Below are 18,704 nucleotides of genomic sequence, written 5' to 3' on the forward strand. Positions count from 1 at the left end.
CCTGGTGTACTAGATAAGTATGTCTTGGGATTACAATGCTGGCCACTCTGACCATTTGTTATCTCAGGACCCTCGCAACCAGGTAAATACTTCCTTCACACACATCTCTCACATCACTTCACCATACAAACAGACCCTACTCCTCATACTTTGCCCTTGTTTGACTATGATCCAACTCCTCACTGGCCAATTCAGAATCTACTCCATCACCTCACTTCACATCATAGTCGGCTACTTCACATGACTAATATCATTCCGCAGGTGGTCCATCAAAAGTGTCTATCATCTAACCACTCCAAGGCATGAATACAAAACAGATATTAAAATAACAGCAATAGCTGTTGATCGGAATATTCTCCTCTGATCTATGGAATACTCAGCTCTTCCTCAACTAGACAACTTTATTACTGGCCAGTTCAACTCATATTCCACCCTTCATTGGTTAGCATGTATCATCAACAGTCATATTGACTCAAACATGCATCTGTAACCCTATCATTGGCACTGAACACAGATTAGGACACATTGATACACTACCCTTGTGATGGAGAAGTATCTTTATTTTATCTGTCATCCCTATCCCTAACCAACTCCTGAAATCCATGTGTTCTCCTCTGAAATAAAGAAGGTATCAGCATTCTCATCATTTTATTTAAACAATGTTCTGATATACCATCCATATAAACTATTTTGCAAGTTGAAGTGGCACTATTAGGATCACAGCAGTAACACACATTTGATATGTATTATTTTACATTCTGTAGCTTTTTATGGTGATGATATGAACTTGCCACGCAAACAAATGATGGACCGAATGCTGAATAAATCATACATTCACCCCCAGTCAAGATATCTGGGTTAAATCCGTCGTTCTTTTGTTCACCATGCCACCCCAGTTTAGACCGAGCTATATGCAAATCAATCTTGACCCTGTGCCTCATGGGAACAGTCCAGACCGAACTGCCAAGCCAGGTCCTCCCTGGACCGGAAACAAGCATCCTGGGACCAGTTTCTGGGTATTACCCTTCATCAGCCAGGCTAGCTTGAATCCAGTGGCAAAGTGAGCAAGGGACCTACGTCTGGGCATACCCATCCCACTTGGGTGAAAAGTGCTACGCAAACAAATGGTGGACGGAATGCTGAATAAATCATACACTCATCCCGACTTAAGAGATCTGGGTTAAATCTATTGTTCTTTTGCTCACCATGCCACCCAGTTTAGACCCAGCCATATGCAAATCAGTCTTGACACTGTGCCTCATGGGAACAGTCCAGAGCGAACTGCCAAGCCAGGTCCTCCCTAAGAATCTTGGGACATGTTTCTGGGTATTACCCTTCATCAGCCAGGCTAGCTTCAATCCAGTGGCATGGTGAGCAATGGGTCCACGTCTGGGCATACCCATCTCACTTAGATTGAAAAGTGCTACACAAACAAATGATGGACAGAATGCTGAATGAATCATACATTCATCCAAGTCAACAGATCTGGGTTCGATCCATCGTTCTTTTGCTCGCCATGCCACTCCAATTTAGACCCAGCCATATGCAAATCAGTCTTGACCCTGTGCCTCATGGTAACAGTCCAGACCGAACTGCCAAGCCAGGTCTTCCCTGGACCGGAAACAAGCATCCTGGGTCCAGTTTCTGGGTATTACCCTTCATCAGCCAAGCTAGCTTGAATCCAGTGGCACAGTGAGCAAGGTACCCACGTGTGGGCATACCCATCCCACTTAGGGTGAAAAGTGCTACACAAACAAATGATGGACGCAATGTTGAATAATTCATACATTCACCCCAGTCAAGAGATCTGGATTAAATCCATAATTCTATTGCTCACAATGCCACCCCCTTTAGACCCAGCCTTATGCAAATGAGTCTTGACCCTGTGCCTTATGGGAACAGTCCGGTACAAAAGGGGGTGGTGATGGACGGAGCATCTAAACCAATCAAACACTCACACCCAGTCAACAGATCTGGGTTTAATCCATCACCGTTCTTTAGCCCACTCTGCCACCCCAGTTTAGACATGGCCATATGCAAATCAGTCTGACCCTGTGCCTCATGGGAACAGTCCAGCCCGAACTGCCAAGCCATGCCTTCCCTGGACCGGAAACAATTGTATTGTATTGTATTGTATTATATTTATTATTTATAACGCGCAACTGTCACCCTACGGGTATCCTGGCGCCAACAGGAAATAGTCAGATGGAAACAACAATATACTGGCTGTCATGTCATACAAAAACAGCCGCCTGGACTGTTAGAAGGACTCAAGAAAAATCAAACTTTGACGAACAACCATGTTTCCAGGCTCTTTCTGAACCCCAACAAGGTGTCCATTTGCCTGATATTCTGGGAGAGCTCATTCCACAGCCTAGATGCAGAAGTGCAGAAAGCTCTGCCTCCCATCCTTGATCTCCTAATCCTGGTAGTTGCTGCCAGACCCAGGCAAGAGGAGCGCAGGGACCTTGTAGGCTTATACCAGGTGAGCCTTTCCTGTAAGGGAATAGGTCCCATGTTGTGCAGGGCTCTATATACAATACATAGGGACTTAAAAGCGACTCTGATCCCGATTGGCAGCCAATGTAAATCTCTAAGCGCCAACGTAGTGGAAGAACTACGAGGTCTATTGAGAGCCAGCTTAGCCGCTATAGACTGGACCCTCTGGAGCCCCTGTAAGATGTATAAGGGGGCCCCTAGATATAGAGAGTTACAATAGTCCAGTCTGGCCAGGATCACACTCCTGACCACTAGCGGTCTAGACTCATCAGGCAAAAGGGGCAACATCTGTCTGAGTGCTTTCAACAATCCAAAACAGACACTGATGGTTTTATTGGTCTGGGAGGTCATTTGGAGATCCGCATCAAACAGTACCCCTAAGTTGCGCACGGTCTTCACTGGGATGCAAGGATCAGCTCCCGGCGCAAGCCTGATCTCGCAAGAAGGTTGGTGACTCAGTTTGGCTGACGAACAATAAACCACCTCCGTCTTCTCTTCGTTAAATTGGAGGGAGTATATTTTCAGCCACCTGGAGACCCTACTCATGCAGTCCTGAAAGGTCTCCATGGTCACTGCCTGTTTTCCTTCTAGGGAGAACACCAATTGGGTGTCATCGGCGTAGTTTATCAAATCAATTCCATAGGATTTGATCATGGGGATCAGAGGCTGCAAATAAAGATTAAAAAGAATAGGGCTGATCGAGGAGCCCTAAGGAACTCCATGACAGACCTTGGACTTGGAAGATGAGAAGGGTGCTAAGGTCACCACCTGTTGTCTGTCTGTTAGGTAAGATTGTATCCACCTCAGGGCCTTACCCTTCACGCCCAGTTTTTCCAATCTACTTAACAGAACCGCATGGCTAACCGTATCGAATGCGGCCGACATATCCAACAGCACCAAGACGGAGGGATTGCCATTGTCGGATCGCATTCGAAGGGTATCCAGCATGGTTGCCAATGCAGTTTCTGTTCCGTGGCCTGGGCGGAAGCCAAATTGGTCCCTGTCCAATAAGCCATTGTCTTCCAGATATCCTGACAGGGACTTACTGACCACTTTTTCCACTATTTTTATCGGGTAGGGCAGGAGGGATATAGGCCTAAAGTGCGCCGGAATAGTAGGGTCCAACGAAGGCTTTTTAAGCAGGGGGGTAACCACTGCCTGCTTCCATGCTTCCGGCACTATGCCTTCCTCAAGGGATTGGCGACAGATCCGATGCATCCAAGGAAACACCTCTGGCCCATATTCCTTCCAGATCCTGTGCGGGAGGGGGTCTAGAGGCGACCCTGATGCCACATTGTGGGCCAGACTATAAAAGAGCTCCTCTGTAAGAGGGATGAAATCTTCCAATGATGACAATATTGGTAGAGATTCCTCTTCTTCTGTCTGCGCCACTACATCTTTGCAGCTGGTCCTTTCCTCCTTCAGCCCCCCCACAATTTTGGCAATCTTTTCCTCAAAATAGATCGCAATCTCATCGCATAGTTCTTGAGTTGCAACCACCTTATTACCCATACAGGTGGGGTGCGAGAGATCCCTTATGATATTAAAAAGGGTTTTAGTGCTGTTAGGGGACTGAAGAATAGTAGTGGCATAGAATAGTGCCTTAGCTTTGGCAATGGCTCCTTTATATTTTGCCTGTACCACTTTAAGTGATATTTTATCCATCTCTAAATAGCCTCTACGCCATTTCCTTTCTGCCTCCCGGCGTGCATTACGTAGGGATTTCAGCTCCTCATTAAACCAGGGGGCTGATGGTTTCCTTTTATTCTTTATATTTGTCAAAGGGGCAAATCTATCCAGGGTATTTATGATGTGATTACAATACTTTTGATAGTTCACATCAACCGATTCCACTGGATCATAGGATATGTTGCCAGTAAAAGTAGGCTGTGTTTTATCCTTTGGTAATTTAGACCAAAGCCGTCCCTTCCTATAAGTCACCGGGCACTCACTTCCATTGCCCTCCATGGGTAAGGAGATCTGGAAATGGATTAAGGAGTGGTCGGTCCAGCACTGAGGTAAGATTTCAATCATCTTAGTCTCAGTCTGTTTGGCGAAGACCATATCAAGGATGTGTCCCCCTGAGTGAGTTGGATTCAGTACCAGCTGATCCAAACCCCAGTTTCCACATATGTCCTTCAGATCCCTCAGATGACTCCCCATGGACCCATTGTCCCATAGGTTAAAATCTCCCAGAATCAAGCTTCCGAGGACCGGTTTCTGGCATTTCAGCCGTCTTCAGCCCGGCTTGCTTGAATCCAGGGGCAAAGTAAGCAAGGGACTCACATCTTTACTTTACTTTACTTTACTTTGTGTACTTATAGAGCGCAAGCGAATCATCCCCTAAGAGATCTCTAGGCGCTATGAAGGAAAGGTGCAGGGAACACAGCCAGCTAGAACAGCCATGTTTTCAACAATTTTTTAAACCTGGGTAGTTCATTACAGGCCCTAATATTTGCTGGTAATTTGTTCCAATGTCTAGGGGCTAGGGTATGCTACATCTGAGCATACCCTGCCAACTTATGGCGAACAAAGTGGTACAAAAGGGGGTGGTGATGGACGGAGCATCCCTTGCTCACTTTGCCACTGGATTCAAGCAAGCCCGGCTGAAGATGGCTGCAATGCCAGAAACCGGTCCTGGGAGGCTTGTTTTCGGTCCAAGGAAGGCATGGCTTGGCAGTTCGAGCTGGACTGTTCCCATGAGGCACAGGGTCAGACTGATTTACCTATGGCCATGTCTGAACTGGGGTGGCAGAGTGGGCTAAAGAATGGTGATGGATTAAACCCAGATCAGTTGACTGGGGGTGAGTGCTTGTATTGTCAACGCTCCGTCCATCATATCCTTTGGTTTTGCTTTATGGGAACAGTCCAGCACAAACTCCCAAGCCAGGTCCTCCCTGGACCGTAAACAAGCATCCTGGGACCAGCATCTGGGTATTACCCTTCATCAGCCAGGATAGCTGGAATCCAGTGGCACATTTGTCACCTTGAGTGGGAAGGGTATTCCCAGACGTGGGTCCTGTGCTCTACATGCCACTGGAGTCAAGCTATCCTGGCTGTTAAGGGCTGAAAGCCTCAAACCGGTCCTAGGATGCTTGTTTCCAGGGAGGACCTGGCCTGACAGTTCGGTCTGGACTGTGCCCATTGGACGCAGGGTCAAGACTAATTTGCATATGGCTGGGACCAAACAAGAATGCCATGGTCAGCAAAAAAACAATGGATTTAAGCCCAGATCTTTGTACTGGGGTGAATGTATGACATTGTCCTGTATTCTGTCCATCAGTTGTTTTTTTTGCATTTGTCACCTTGAGTGGGAAGGGTATGCCCAGACGTGAATCTGATCCTCTTCATGCCTCTGGAGTCAAGCTATCCTAGTTGTTAAGGGCTGAAAGCCAGAAACTGGTCCTAGGATGCTTGTTTCCAGTCCAGGGAGGTCCTGGCCTGGCAGTTCGGGCTGGACTGTTCCCATTGGGCGCAGGGTCAAAACTGATTTGCATACTGGCTGGGTCCAAACTGGAATGGCATGGTGAGCAAAAAAACGTTGGATTTAGGCATAGACCTCTGTACTCGGTTGAATGTATGACATTGTTCTTTATTTGGTCCATAAGTTGTTCTTTTTGCATTTGTCACCCTGAGTAGGAAGGGTATACCGAGATGTGAGTCCCATCTTCTCCATGCCACTGGAGTCAAGCTATCCTGACTGATAAGGGCTGAAAGCCCGAAACCAGTCCTAGGATGCTTGTTTCCAGTCCAGGGAGGACCTGTCCTGGCAGTTCGGGCTGCACTGTTCCCATTGGGCGCAGGGTCAAGACTGAATTACATATGCCTGGGTGCAAACTGGAATGGCATGGTGAGCAAAAAAATGATGGTTTTAAACCCGGATCTCTGTACTGGGGTGATTTTATGACATTGTTCAGCATTCTGTCCATCAATTGTTCTTTTTGCATTTGTCATCCTGAGTGGGAAGGGTATGCCCAGATGTGGGTCCTGTGCGCTCCATGCCACTGGAATCACGCTATGCTGGCTGATGAGGGAGGACCTGACAGTTTGGGCTGGACTGTTCCCATTGGGCGCGGGGTCAATTTTGATTTGCATATGGCTGGGTCCAAACTGGAATGGCATGGTGAGCAAAAAAACAATGGTTTTACACCGGGATCTCTGTACTGGGATGATTGTATGACAATGTTCAGCATTCTGTCCATCAATTGTTCTTTTTGCACTTGTCACCCTGAGTGGGAAGTGTATGCCCAGACGTGGGTCCCGTGCTCTCCATGCCACTGGAATCAAGCTATCCTGGCTGATGAGGGCTGAAAGCCCAAACCAGTCCTAGGATGCTTGTCTCCAGTTCAGGGAAGCCCTGGCAGTTTGGGCTGGACGGTTCCCATTGGGCGCAGGTTCAAGACTGATTTGCATATGGCTGTGTCCAAACTGGAATGGCAATTTGAGCAAAAAAAACAATGTATTTAGGCGTAGATCTCTGTACTGGGGTGAATGTATGACATTTTTCTGTATTCTGTCCATCAGTTCTTTTTGCATTTGTCACCCTGAGTGGGAAGTTTATGCCCCGATGCGAGTCCCATCCTCTCCATGCCACTGGAGTCAAGCTATCCTGGCTGTTAAGGGTTGAAAGCCTGAAACTGGTCCTAGCATGCTTGTTTCCAGTCCAGGGAGGAGCACAAAACTAGTCCTAGAGTGCTTGTTTCCAGTCCAGGGAGGACCTGGCCTGGCAGTTCGGGCTGGACTGTTCCAATTGGGTGCATGGTGAAGACTGATTTGCAGTGGGCTGTGTCCAAACTGGAATGGCAATTTGAGCAAAAAAACAATGGATTTAGGCCCAGATCTCTGTACTGGGGTGAATGTATGACATTTTTCTGTATTCTGTCCATCAATTGTTCTTCTTGCATTCGTCACTTTGAGTAGGAAGGGTATTCCCAGACTCGAGTCCCATCCTCTCCATGCCACTGGAGCCAAGCTATCCCGGCTGATGAAGTCTGAAAGCCAGAAACTGGTTCTAGGATGCTTGTTTCCAGTCCAGGGAGGACCTGGCCTGGCAGTTCGGACTGGACTGTTAGTTTCTGGTGCTTGACCCCACACCTGGCTCATAGGGAGCCGGTATATCCTGATCTTATTTTCAGACCCCGGGTAGTCGTTGCTCGTGGCTTTTAAATCCAACGGCACACATCCCCGATGTGTCTTGTCTCTTCCGCGTCTCTTAGATCCCGGTAAAAATGGTGAAACCGATCTAACAGACGCGGAGGGTCTGGGGTCAAGGTGTGGGGTCAAGCACCAGAAACTAACAATCGGTTGTAGCTGATGAGACAAAGGGTGAAGTAAAAGATACCCTATCACAAGGAGCCAACCGGAATCTATCTGATCAAATTGTAACAGGGAACTACGCCAAATTGAATAATGCTATCCCACGTTATCAACTAATCCACTTTGGCCTTTGTCACGTAAAGACTATTCTATTGACAAGCCTAATTCGAATAGCAGTGTCACCGATGTGTGATTGCACAGGTTACACGATGGATATGGAGAAAAATGTATCTATTGTCCTGAAGAAGGTGTCTATAACCAACGAAAGCCTCCGAAACGCGTCGACTCATTACATATTTGTTAAATTTGGAGTGGTCAACAAGCAAAGGGTATAGGGAAGGGAAGCCCAACACTCTGTTGCCCAGATAGTCTAAATTAACAGTGATAAGACAAAGTTGATTGTCTTTCCCTTTCTCCTGTGTAGTTTTAGGAATTTTTATTGTAATTTTGTCCTTTATTAAAAAAATGAGTGTTTCACATTGATTGTACATTCAGTTGAATGTTTTTTAATAAGAAAATAAACAGTCTGTTTTGATATAATTGATGTTTTTCTTTGTAAGTGTTTCACATGATGTATTGGGTGGATTGAATCCCACGAGGGCAGTGATTCTAGTTGAGTGTATTGATTGAATGTGCTTGATGATTGACGATATACGTTTTACCCAAAGGGAAATTTTTTTTTTTTACTTTATTGTAATTTGGTGCTCTATTCCCTTTTGGTTACAATAGAGCCCCTCTCATTTGTTTAAAAGTAATTTTTAAAAGCCACATGTCTATAACTATAGAGCTGCGCTGTGTTTGATGGTGAAAGGTAAGCTGGGCCCACACCGGGGAGTGGTCCGAGATCCCACGCCGAAGTCCGCGAGGATTCTGCAAATGGCCCACATCCATTAGGAGTGTAAGGAAGTAGTCTAAGCGGTACATGCTCTTGTCTGAGTTGGAGTAGTGGGTGGAATACCTCATGTGTGGTTGCAGTGAGTGCCATATATTCGTCAGTCCCATGGCCTGAGTGAATTCCGCCATGAGAGTGTTTTGTCTGGCAGTTGGTTGTTGGGGATGTGAATCCTGCATGTACCAATAATTTGTAACCCCACCTGCTGAAAACCTTGCAATTGTTACCTATGAGATGAGTTTCTTGCACCAAGACTATCCGGTGCCTGTCTCTTTAGGTACTGTGACACTAGGCCCCTCTTTATTTTATCCCCTAGCCCATTAACATTCCACGTCAGGGCGGATAATTTTGTAACTGTGATAGTAGTCATTGTTGAACATTGATGAGATCAAAGGGGTGTAGCCGAAAACACCCCGCAAGAGTGAAGGGGAACCAATACCGCCAGGGCACCCATGTGTTTCAGTTGGGGCTAGGCATCCGGTATGGGGGATCAAATAACTACATATCTCATATTTGGCATCAGTCGAGATTGATCACAATATGTCAAGTCAAGTAGAATTCTATCTGCATCGTGATAGTTAATGATAACAAAAACATCAATCACCAACAGCCCCCCCTACCATCCCCCTCCCTGCCCCCCTGCCAGTGGATTTCAAACTACCCACCCCCCAACAAGGTAGAGTGCCTGTTGCCCCCCTCCCATATGTGGGTGCTTGATGTACAACCTTCCCAACCTCGCTATAAATGAAGGATGGATACATGTTACACAATAAGTCAATACGATCCTCGTGAACCCATCCACACTTTCAATTGTCCCTGTGCCAGAGTACTAGTAGGCCCACCCAGATTGACAGTGATCAACCCCCATTGGTCAGCTAGGGGCCTCTGTTTTTTACTCCATTTCCCACATACAATCCTTTGTGTGTCAAGGTGTCACTCAGGCTGTGGTAAGCAACAATTTCCTACCTCCTACCCTCTCATCCCTTTACGTCCGAGGTGCGCTCTTCCCGAGCCGGATCTTCACGAGACTCTGCCCCATTGTTCGGTTTATCGCCTCTGGTCCTATCGTGCCTGCCGCTGTTTTGCTTCCCTACTCGTCTCCACCCCTCCAGCCAGTCCCAAGTTTCTTCTGGCGATGGAAAGAACCAGGTCTTGCCTTCCGATTCAACCTGAAGCTTTGCTGGGAAGAGCATAGAGTATTTTATTCTATGTCCTGTAGAGCCTTGTTGACCGCTATGAAACTGCGTTGCTTGGCCTGCACTTTAGTGGTGAAGTCCGGGAAAAATGTGATTGCACTGTTTTTTAGCTGTATCAGCAGTCGAGCACAGGCCGTTTGGAGGATTACATCGCGGTCCCAAAAGTTAAACACCCTTGCAATGATAAGTCTCGGAGGAGCCACAGGCTTGGGCCTACCCCCGGGGACTCGATGGGCCCGTTCAATGGAGAAATAGCCGGACAATCATTTTGGTTGGAGCTTGTTCATCACTAGGTCTTCTACAAAGAGATCTGCTGCAGACCCCTCTGCTCACTCCGGGACCTCCAGTATGCGTATGTTGTTTCTTCGCGCCCTTCCTTTAAAATCGTCAAGGAGGTTTTCCATTTTTGCCTGCTGGTCTCGGAGTTGGGCTACCTGCTGTTTAAGGAGATCAGTGTCAGACATTATTGTGACAGTAGCTTCTTCCACATCTTTCACTCTGGCATCCATTTTGCGCAGGACAGCTCTTATGAGGAAGATTTCGACATTGACAGTGTCAATACGTGATTCAAGATATGTCCGCACTCCCGCAATGGCCTCCATGACATCCTGGTGGGTAGGGTCAGACCGAGGAGACTGGGGGTGAGGGTAGTTTGTTCCACCCTTGGCCGCTGTGTTGGCAACGTCACCCGTTTTTCCCCAGGTGAATTTAGCTAGTGTCTTTTGGGCCTGCGTTTGAGGTCCTCTGCCACCGGCCATTACGGGGTATGAGCGCCCACTGTGCAGGCCTTATACCATTACTCGCCGCCGCCTGCTCAGAGAAGGGAAAATAACAGTATCCCTCCCTGTCGTCCTGTCGGTTTTCCTAGTAAAAGTACACAAGGGTGTGCCCCGGTAAGTGAGCACTACTGAGTTCTGCCTTTATATGTCCAAGTGGCAATTGAAAATATTTAGTTGCATTTACCAGGCCTGATCCAAGTACAACTTAGCGAAGGTAGGGGAAATGTTCTTGAGGTGGGGCCCTCTTGACATGTAGGTCTGTGAGTCTGCTTTAAGGTGGGTTCTGATGTCCCACGTCAATTTTCCCCTCCTGCGCCACTGCTGGCCTGCAGCCTCGACCCTCAGGAGCCTCGCTCAATGGGAGCCCCCAGCAACCCTTTGGCCACACCTCAATGCAGCAGTACTATTACGTGGCCCAATGAGATGGTGACCTGGGCCAGTGAAGATTGTTGGGTGGTGAGGGGGGTTCCTCAACACTACCAGGCCTCAAGTCGGGGCCGCGATTAGACGGCTGGCCATGGGGACCGTCCGCTGTCCTCCACACGCAGGCGTCACTCCCCTCCACCCGGAGCCTACGGGATGTTGCGTGAGCAGCTCCCGGCAGGTCCCGATGTAATTATGGGTCACCCCTGAGCCCTCCAGCCGCGTCCCCACTGCTACATTCTTGCCCTCTCACCTCCGCAGTCGGGGACATGGGAGAAGGCTGCCATGTTCTTTCTGCGGAGCTCCTAGGGCGCCATTCTGCCTCTGCGGCTGCTACAGTTTGGGCTTGAGCTGGTCAATTCATGCAGTGCAGGTGTCCACGGGATCTGTACCCCCTAAAACACGGGGGTATTTGCTGATTTCAAACCGGATAAATGATGGAAAGGCGGCGAGGGTAGCGGAGCTGTCTCAGAGTGCAGCCATTCCAGTCGGCTGTTAGCCATGCCCCCACACTCTTCCTATTCTTAAACTTTAAAAGTATGGCATTGGGTAGTGACTCATGATCTGCTATAGTCCTATCAGTCCACCTCACAGTCCCCAAGACTCTGAGCAGCACTTTATTATACCTTTGGGGAACAAGGGCCTGCAGACCTGTAGAATATCTGATATCCTCAACAGTGAAACACTTGTTATAGGGCATTAATCCTTTATAGCAGCTGCAGTTTCTTTAAAAAAAATCTAAATCACACCTACACATGCATGTATACTTTTTTACACATAGTTCATAATCTCATAAAAATGTACATAATGCATACAAATATACAACAAACATATACAGCATGAACATAAACAATAAATACCAAAGCCGATCCACAACTTAAGGGAGAGGCGTGTAAGAGAAGAGGGACCAGGTTGGGTCTGGTGGCTCAGTGAACTAATGCATGCTCTCCACTAATGTGGTGATAGGCTTTGATCTCTGTTTGTTCATTCACACTTCCTCGTTTAGATTGTGTGCCTTTTACCACCAAAACATACTCTCACTAATTCTGAAATCTGGCGCATGGCTGAGCCCGGTCAACATCTATAAAGAACCCAGTGTTAGAAAATACACCACAAGGCCACCTGCCGGAATTCCCTTGGCTCGGCATCTATGCCAGTTTAAAGAGCTGTGTGCCCACTTTCCCCTGGAAGGTTACTACCAACTATGTGTGGCTCTGTTTGTGAGCAAGGGACTCACGTCTAGGCATACCCTGCCAAATTAGGGCAAACAAAGCAAACACAAGGAGATAATGTACAGAGCACTGAAACTTTTCAGACACTCACCCCCAGTCACAGATATGGGTTGAATCCATCATCGTTCTTTAGCTCAGTATGCCACGCCAGTTTGGACCCAGCCATATGCAAATTATTCTTGACCCTGTTCCTCATGGGAACAGTCCAGCCCGAACTGCCAAGCCAGGTCTTACCTGAACCGGAAACAAGCATATTTGGACTATTTTTGGTGCAACACCCCTCAACAGTCAGTCTAGCTTGTACCCAGTGAAAAAATATGCAAGGGACCCATGTCTAGGCATACCCTGCCAACTTATGTTTTTTTTTTGCGGAGTTTAATATAGAGTGAACATGACCCGAAGGTATCGGGTATCAGAGCGCTTTACATAGCCCCAGTTGCGTTACACGAGGACACATTCTTTTTTGTTAGGCATGGGGAGAGTAAGTGATTTGACCAGAATCACAGGATGTTCAGCGTCCTTGCCGAGACTTGAACCCACTTCCCCATTTTCGAGGTCGAAAGCCCTAGGAGTTAGGCCAACTCCAGTGGCAAAGTGAGCAAGGGACCCACGTTTGAACATACCCTTCTAACCTACGAACAGCACTACTTGCAGAGTGAAAGGGAGGCAATTGCAATCCACTGGCGATGCCTCCATTTTCATCTAAAAGTGTACAAGAACCCTTTTATGGTACATACCAACCACAAACCTCTAGTTCCCTCATTCCTAGGGTCAGCATCAAAATCATCGATTCATATAGAGAAGTGGTTCCTTCAGCTGCAGGAATACTCTTTCCCGGTGAAAAACAAACCAGGGTCCTACAACCCAGCTGCCTATCTGTCTCAACACCCCCATACAGCAACCCAAACAGAAAAATTTGACGCCAAGGAGAGAGAGAAATATGTTTGGTATATGTTAGCATGGACCCAACCAAGACCCATGACTCTGTGTGCAATTGCAGCAGCCACGTACCAATACAACTGACTTAAGTTAGCTCTCACAGCGAATGAAATAGGTGGTGGGAGATCTCAAAGTCTCACCGGTGGCAGCAGACCCCGAAGCCCAGAAGATACTAGAGGCACCTAAAATGTACCCCACAAGTTGGAAGCGGATGGTGAAGGATGCCTGCTCCATGGCCACTGCTTATGCATGCCTGGTTGCCTGGTGCAACTGCAATCCATTTGGCACAGGCCAGCCACCACAACATTGTGAAAATTAAGAGTCTTTTGAGGCAAAATGTGCACTTGCAAAGAAGAACAAAAGCTATGGTGAATGGGCCCCAATGGCCTATGCGAACAGAGTGCTCACCCTTACAGAACAAACACAAGGAGATGATGAATGGAGTGCTGGAACTTTCCAGACACTCACCCCCAGTCACAAATCTGGGTTAAATCCATCATCGTTCTTCAGCTCACTTCACCCCCCATTTCAGACACAGCCACATGCAAATTAGTCTTGACCCTGTTCCTCATGTAAGCAGCCCAGCCCAAACTGAAGTAAATAGAGTGGGCCATATACACATTTTAGGGAGACTCTACACACCACCACTGGAAAGCACCCAGCCTGGTTTGCATGGGATGGATAGTAGAGAATGTATTCCCCACCTTCACAGTTGGGTACCATAATCCATGAATGACCGAGCAGCACCAGGAGAACAACAACCGCTGTGCTGTCAGTCCTCTGACCTTAGTGCGGATGATGTGGTAGTGATCAAGAACCATTAACCAAGCCGCAAATTCTGAATGCTTTTTGTGTGGGAACTTTGGCTGGTGTCCTAAAGTCAGGGCACCATGGTCATTGCCCAATGGGGGAACAAAAAGGTCACACAAAAGATATCCTTTTTGTTAGACCAGGCACCATTGGCGTGGGTCTCCCTTCCATTTTTTTTGCTGTTGCCTCTTATGTTTTTGCTGATTTTAGATGCTTTTGGGCACTGTGCCACTGCTGTTCTGTGCCACAGTGCAAGTGCTCCCTATGGTAAATTGATGTATGGATTAGTGACTCCATGATTGGCTTGTTTGGTTTAATTGTCAGACCCAAGTACAGTGCACTGCATGTGCCCAGGGCTTGTAAATCAAATGCTGCTGGTGGGCTTGCAGCACTGATTGTGCCACCCACCGGAGCAGCTTGTAAAGTGTGTCTCAGGTCTGCCATTACAGAGCCTGTGTGCAGTCTGGTACTGCCATGTTGACTGGGCAAGTTCACCCACTTGCCAGTCCCTGAACCTTCCCTTTTATACATATTTGTCACCCGTAAGGTAGGCCCAAGGGCAGGGTGCATTGTAGGTAAAAGGTAGGACATGCCCTGATGTATGTGGCATGTCCTAATAGTGAATTACAGCCATTTTCGTTTTTCACTATTGCAAGGCTACCTGTTTCCCACTGGCCAGAATGGGCAGTTTGATTATAAAATCCTATAATCCTAACTGACTTAGGGAACTAGGTAGAAATTTGAGTTTAGTATGCCTGAACTCAGAATGATAAAATGCATATTTTAGTGAAGTTGGTTTTAACATTATGTGTTTGAAAATACCACTTTTAGAAAGTAGGTATTTTCTGGGAAACATCCTTTACAACGCAACTTTTACCACGCAGTGCCTTTACGACGCAACTTTTACAACGCACACCATTACAACGCATTGCGCTGGGGGGCGCTCTAGGATAGGGAATACGTTTAATTTACTATCCAACACCTTCACTAGTGTCCACGGGGACTGGAGTTATCATAGTAAATTAAACTATTCACTATCCAGCACCCCAAAGCGCTATGCGTTGTAAAGGTTTGCGTTGTAAAAACTGTGTTGTAAAGGCATGCGATGTAAAAGCATGCATTGTAATGTCATACATCCGTATTTTCTTGCCTAACTATCCCAGCCTGCCTCTGCTAGGTTGTATATTCCTTGTCTGGAGTTTGAGTGACGGGCTGGGGGATTCCAGGAGACAGGATGAGTCAGCGCAGGGCTGAATAGACCCATCTGCATGTAGAGTGAGGGTAGGGGAGAACCTGGGACCTGAATAGGGCTGTGCCTGCCTTCCACAATGCTGGCTCCACCTCCTGTGGTGCGTCTGATGTCCCTGGCCTGCACTGTCAAATAAAGAGAAGTCCTGTAAACAAAGTGCTCCAGGACTGACCAGAACTGGTTTGGGTTAGGTACAGACACAAAGGATTTTGGTGTATAAAAGAGGGGGCCCACACCCCAGAACTTTAGATCACTTCTGGGAATCATGACAAACCTTTGCTGAGGAGAAGAACCAGGAAGCTGAAGGAGGAGACTACCCATGTGCTGTGTGTTTGGGGGTTGGCCTGCCATGGTTGCTTCATTGCCAAAGAAAGGAGAAAAGGACTGAGTGTGCTTTTTATCAACTTGAAGAAGAATCTGCAAGGGCTTGAGCTAGAGCTTGCCACCTGCCTGAAGTCTCAGGGATACAAGACTTCACAAACCGGCTCCCCCCTGAATTCCCTTGCTGAGAATTAAAGTGCCTGCTGTTTTGCTTGGCCTTCTGAGAGACTGCATGTCGCTAGGAGCTGGAAGCGCGACACAACAACGAGAAGCGTGTGGCCACCGCAGCAGCTGTCGTCGCATCACGGAAGAAGCGAGCGGCTGATGCCGCTGTCATCATCGCTTTGCCGAATCGCGGCACATCACTGGAGAAGTGTGCCGCCGCTGTCGCATCACCAGCGAAGCGCATCGCAGGGCCTGTTATGGCTTCAGAGATCATTGAGTCGTCGCACGGCCGTCGGGCGTGCACGCATCTCAGCAACGTTGTCACACCGTAACCAAGACGCCATTTTGTCGCATCGCACTGGAGAAGAGTATTGTATTGAGGTACCATCTTGTCGCATCATACCGGAGAGCATTAAGAAACCGACGCATCACTTCCCCACACAGTAAGGAAGCGAGCATCAACTCCCCTGCGCAGCAGTAAGGAACCAACGCATCGACTCCCCAGCATGTAAGGAACTGACGCATCACCTTCCCTGCGACCCTTTTGTATTCTTTGCGTCACACATTCAAGGTACATTGAGAGTAAAGTGTTGCATTTACAGCTTGTGAGAACTGAGCTATTTTATAACATGTTAAAGTCTATTTTTGAGTACAGTGTTGTGAATTTTTGTTGTTTGGTCTTGTGTTAAGTCAATATAAAAATACTTATTTTTATAATACAACCTGTGTGGTGTCCATCTGTAGAGTTGTCACTGTATTACTATGTGTTCACAAATGCTTTACACACTGCCTCTGAGATAAGCCTGCCTGCTCGTGCCAAGCTACCAAGGGGGTGAGCAGGGGTTATTTTAGGAGTGTACCCCCTTACCCTGACTAGACACGAGGGTATACATTTGGTCAAAGGTACCTACATCTGCCAACTAGAGACCCCCAAATCTAACCCCTTTTCAAGGAGTATTAAGGTCTTGGTTTCAGGAGAACCCTATCTGGATCCAGTGAATGTTGAGAGATCAAAGTGGACAGGTCAGCTGATGATTGGGAGGTGAGGTATCCTATCGAGACCAACTCAACTGATTGGAGTTTGAACACTAATGTAGGGAACGGTCATGCCCATGCTCCCACTCTGCTGACAGAAGCCCCAAGTAAAGTAGAAGCGTATGCCTCTGTTGAGCCTAGGGGTCAGCAATCCTGCTGCAACCCGAGGGGCAATGTCCTACCTTCCAGTCATCTAAGAGAGTTTGCATTATAGAAAAAAACATTGGCGACCAGTATGTGAAAAAGCTACTCTCAGACGTGTTTATAGTGTGTACTTGATACATATGTTTTATTAACATTTAGCAAGTTAAGTTTGAATCCAATGTTGTGACTCACTCTGAGTGAAGTCAGTGATGCATTGGCCCCACACTTTTCAACACTTACATGGCTCCCCTGGCCACCCTGGTAAGATCTTACGACATGAACATAAGTTCTGATATTGACAACACTCAGCTCATCCTCTCACTCTCCTCAGCACTGACTAACACCACATCTAACTTCTACAGGTGCATGGCCAGCGTCGCACGCTGTATGCATAGTAGATGCCTCAAACTTAACACAGACAAAACAAAAATACACACCTTCGGGAGCAGCAACTCCCTATGGGATGACCCCTGGTGGCCAACGGAGCTCGGACCCACACTCCCAGAGCACACTAGAAACCTTGGCATAATACTCGACAGCAAGCTCTCGATGAAGAAGCAGATAAATGCTGTCTTATCATCTTGCTTTCTCATCCTGCAATTACTCAGAAAACCTTCAAATGGCTCCCCTTAGACATCAGACACACCGTCACCCAAGCCCTCACCACCTGTTGCCTGGACTATGGTAACTCCCTCTATGTGGAATTCACCGCTCAACTACTAAACAGACTCGAGACCATCCAAAATGCAGCAGCCAGGCTCATCCTCGGACTCCTGAGGCAGACTCAGAATCCCCCCCACATGACAGCCCTACACTGGCTCCCCTTCAGCAAATGGTGCTTGTTCAAACTGCTCACCCATGCCTACAAAGCCCTTCACAACAAGGGTCTAGCCTACCTCAATTACAGGGTGAACTTCCACCAATCGGCATACTTTGCTCCTAATCCCTCTTCCTGGCTAATACCCCCACACCCACAGTAGCAGGAGTGGTGGTTGCCCCTTCTCACACCAGCTGTCCAAGTTCTGAAACAGCCACCCCCTTCACCTCGTTACTTCCCCTACCCTGCGGGTATTCAGGAAGGACCTACAGACCTAGCTCTTCAACTATCTGATTTCAGCAGCAGCATCCTCCCTCCCAGCGCCTGGATACCCTCACGGGTGTTAAGCAATGCTTTAAAAATCAAATTTGATTGATTGATTGATCGTGAAGTGGCTTTTCTACATTGTTAACCATGGGTTTGGGACAATGGTGGCATTGTCCAGATGTGATGTCCAAATTGAATAAAAGAGCCCGTGGTTCCAGGGCAGTAATTCAATCCTTCTTTTGTACCGTTTTTAGTGTCCTGGCTTCTCCTCATGTGCACGTTGTTCTCTGACACACCTTCAGGACCAGTATGTGGTGCCAGGGAGACAAGCCATGCCCACGTTTATATCTATTTTGGCAATCCGAAAGCTGGACTGCAGCAATGGGAGATCCTAGTCTCCTTCCAAGATGGCGTGTGTATATATATATATATATATATATATATATATATATATATATATATATATATATATACTAGCAGCCCGTCCCGACCTTGTCCGGGAGCAATCAGGCTTCCCAGACCCCCGCCTGCCCCGACATTGTCCAGCATTTTGGGCCCCCGCCCGCCCCGTCCCCACCTGCCCCGACCCCCGCCTGCCCCGACATTGTCCCCCGGAGCTT

The 18,704-nt window shown here is 47.5% G+C and overlaps 1 protein-coding gene across 7 annotated transcripts in view; it reads left to right on the forward strand.

The window, feature by feature from the left end:
• LOC144781940 (cytochrome P450 2G1-like) overlaps positions 1-18,704 on the forward strand; it is a 591,590-nt gene that overhangs the window by 478,244 nt on the left and 94,642 nt on the right. The window lies entirely within an intron of this gene.

The sequence above is a fragment of the Lissotriton helveticus genome, chromosome 9, assembly GCF_964261635.1.
Source record: "Lissotriton helveticus chromosome 9, aLisHel1.1, whole genome shotgun sequence".
Classification (NCBI taxonomy): Eukaryota; Metazoa; Chordata; class Amphibia; order Caudata; family Salamandridae; genus Lissotriton; species Lissotriton helveticus.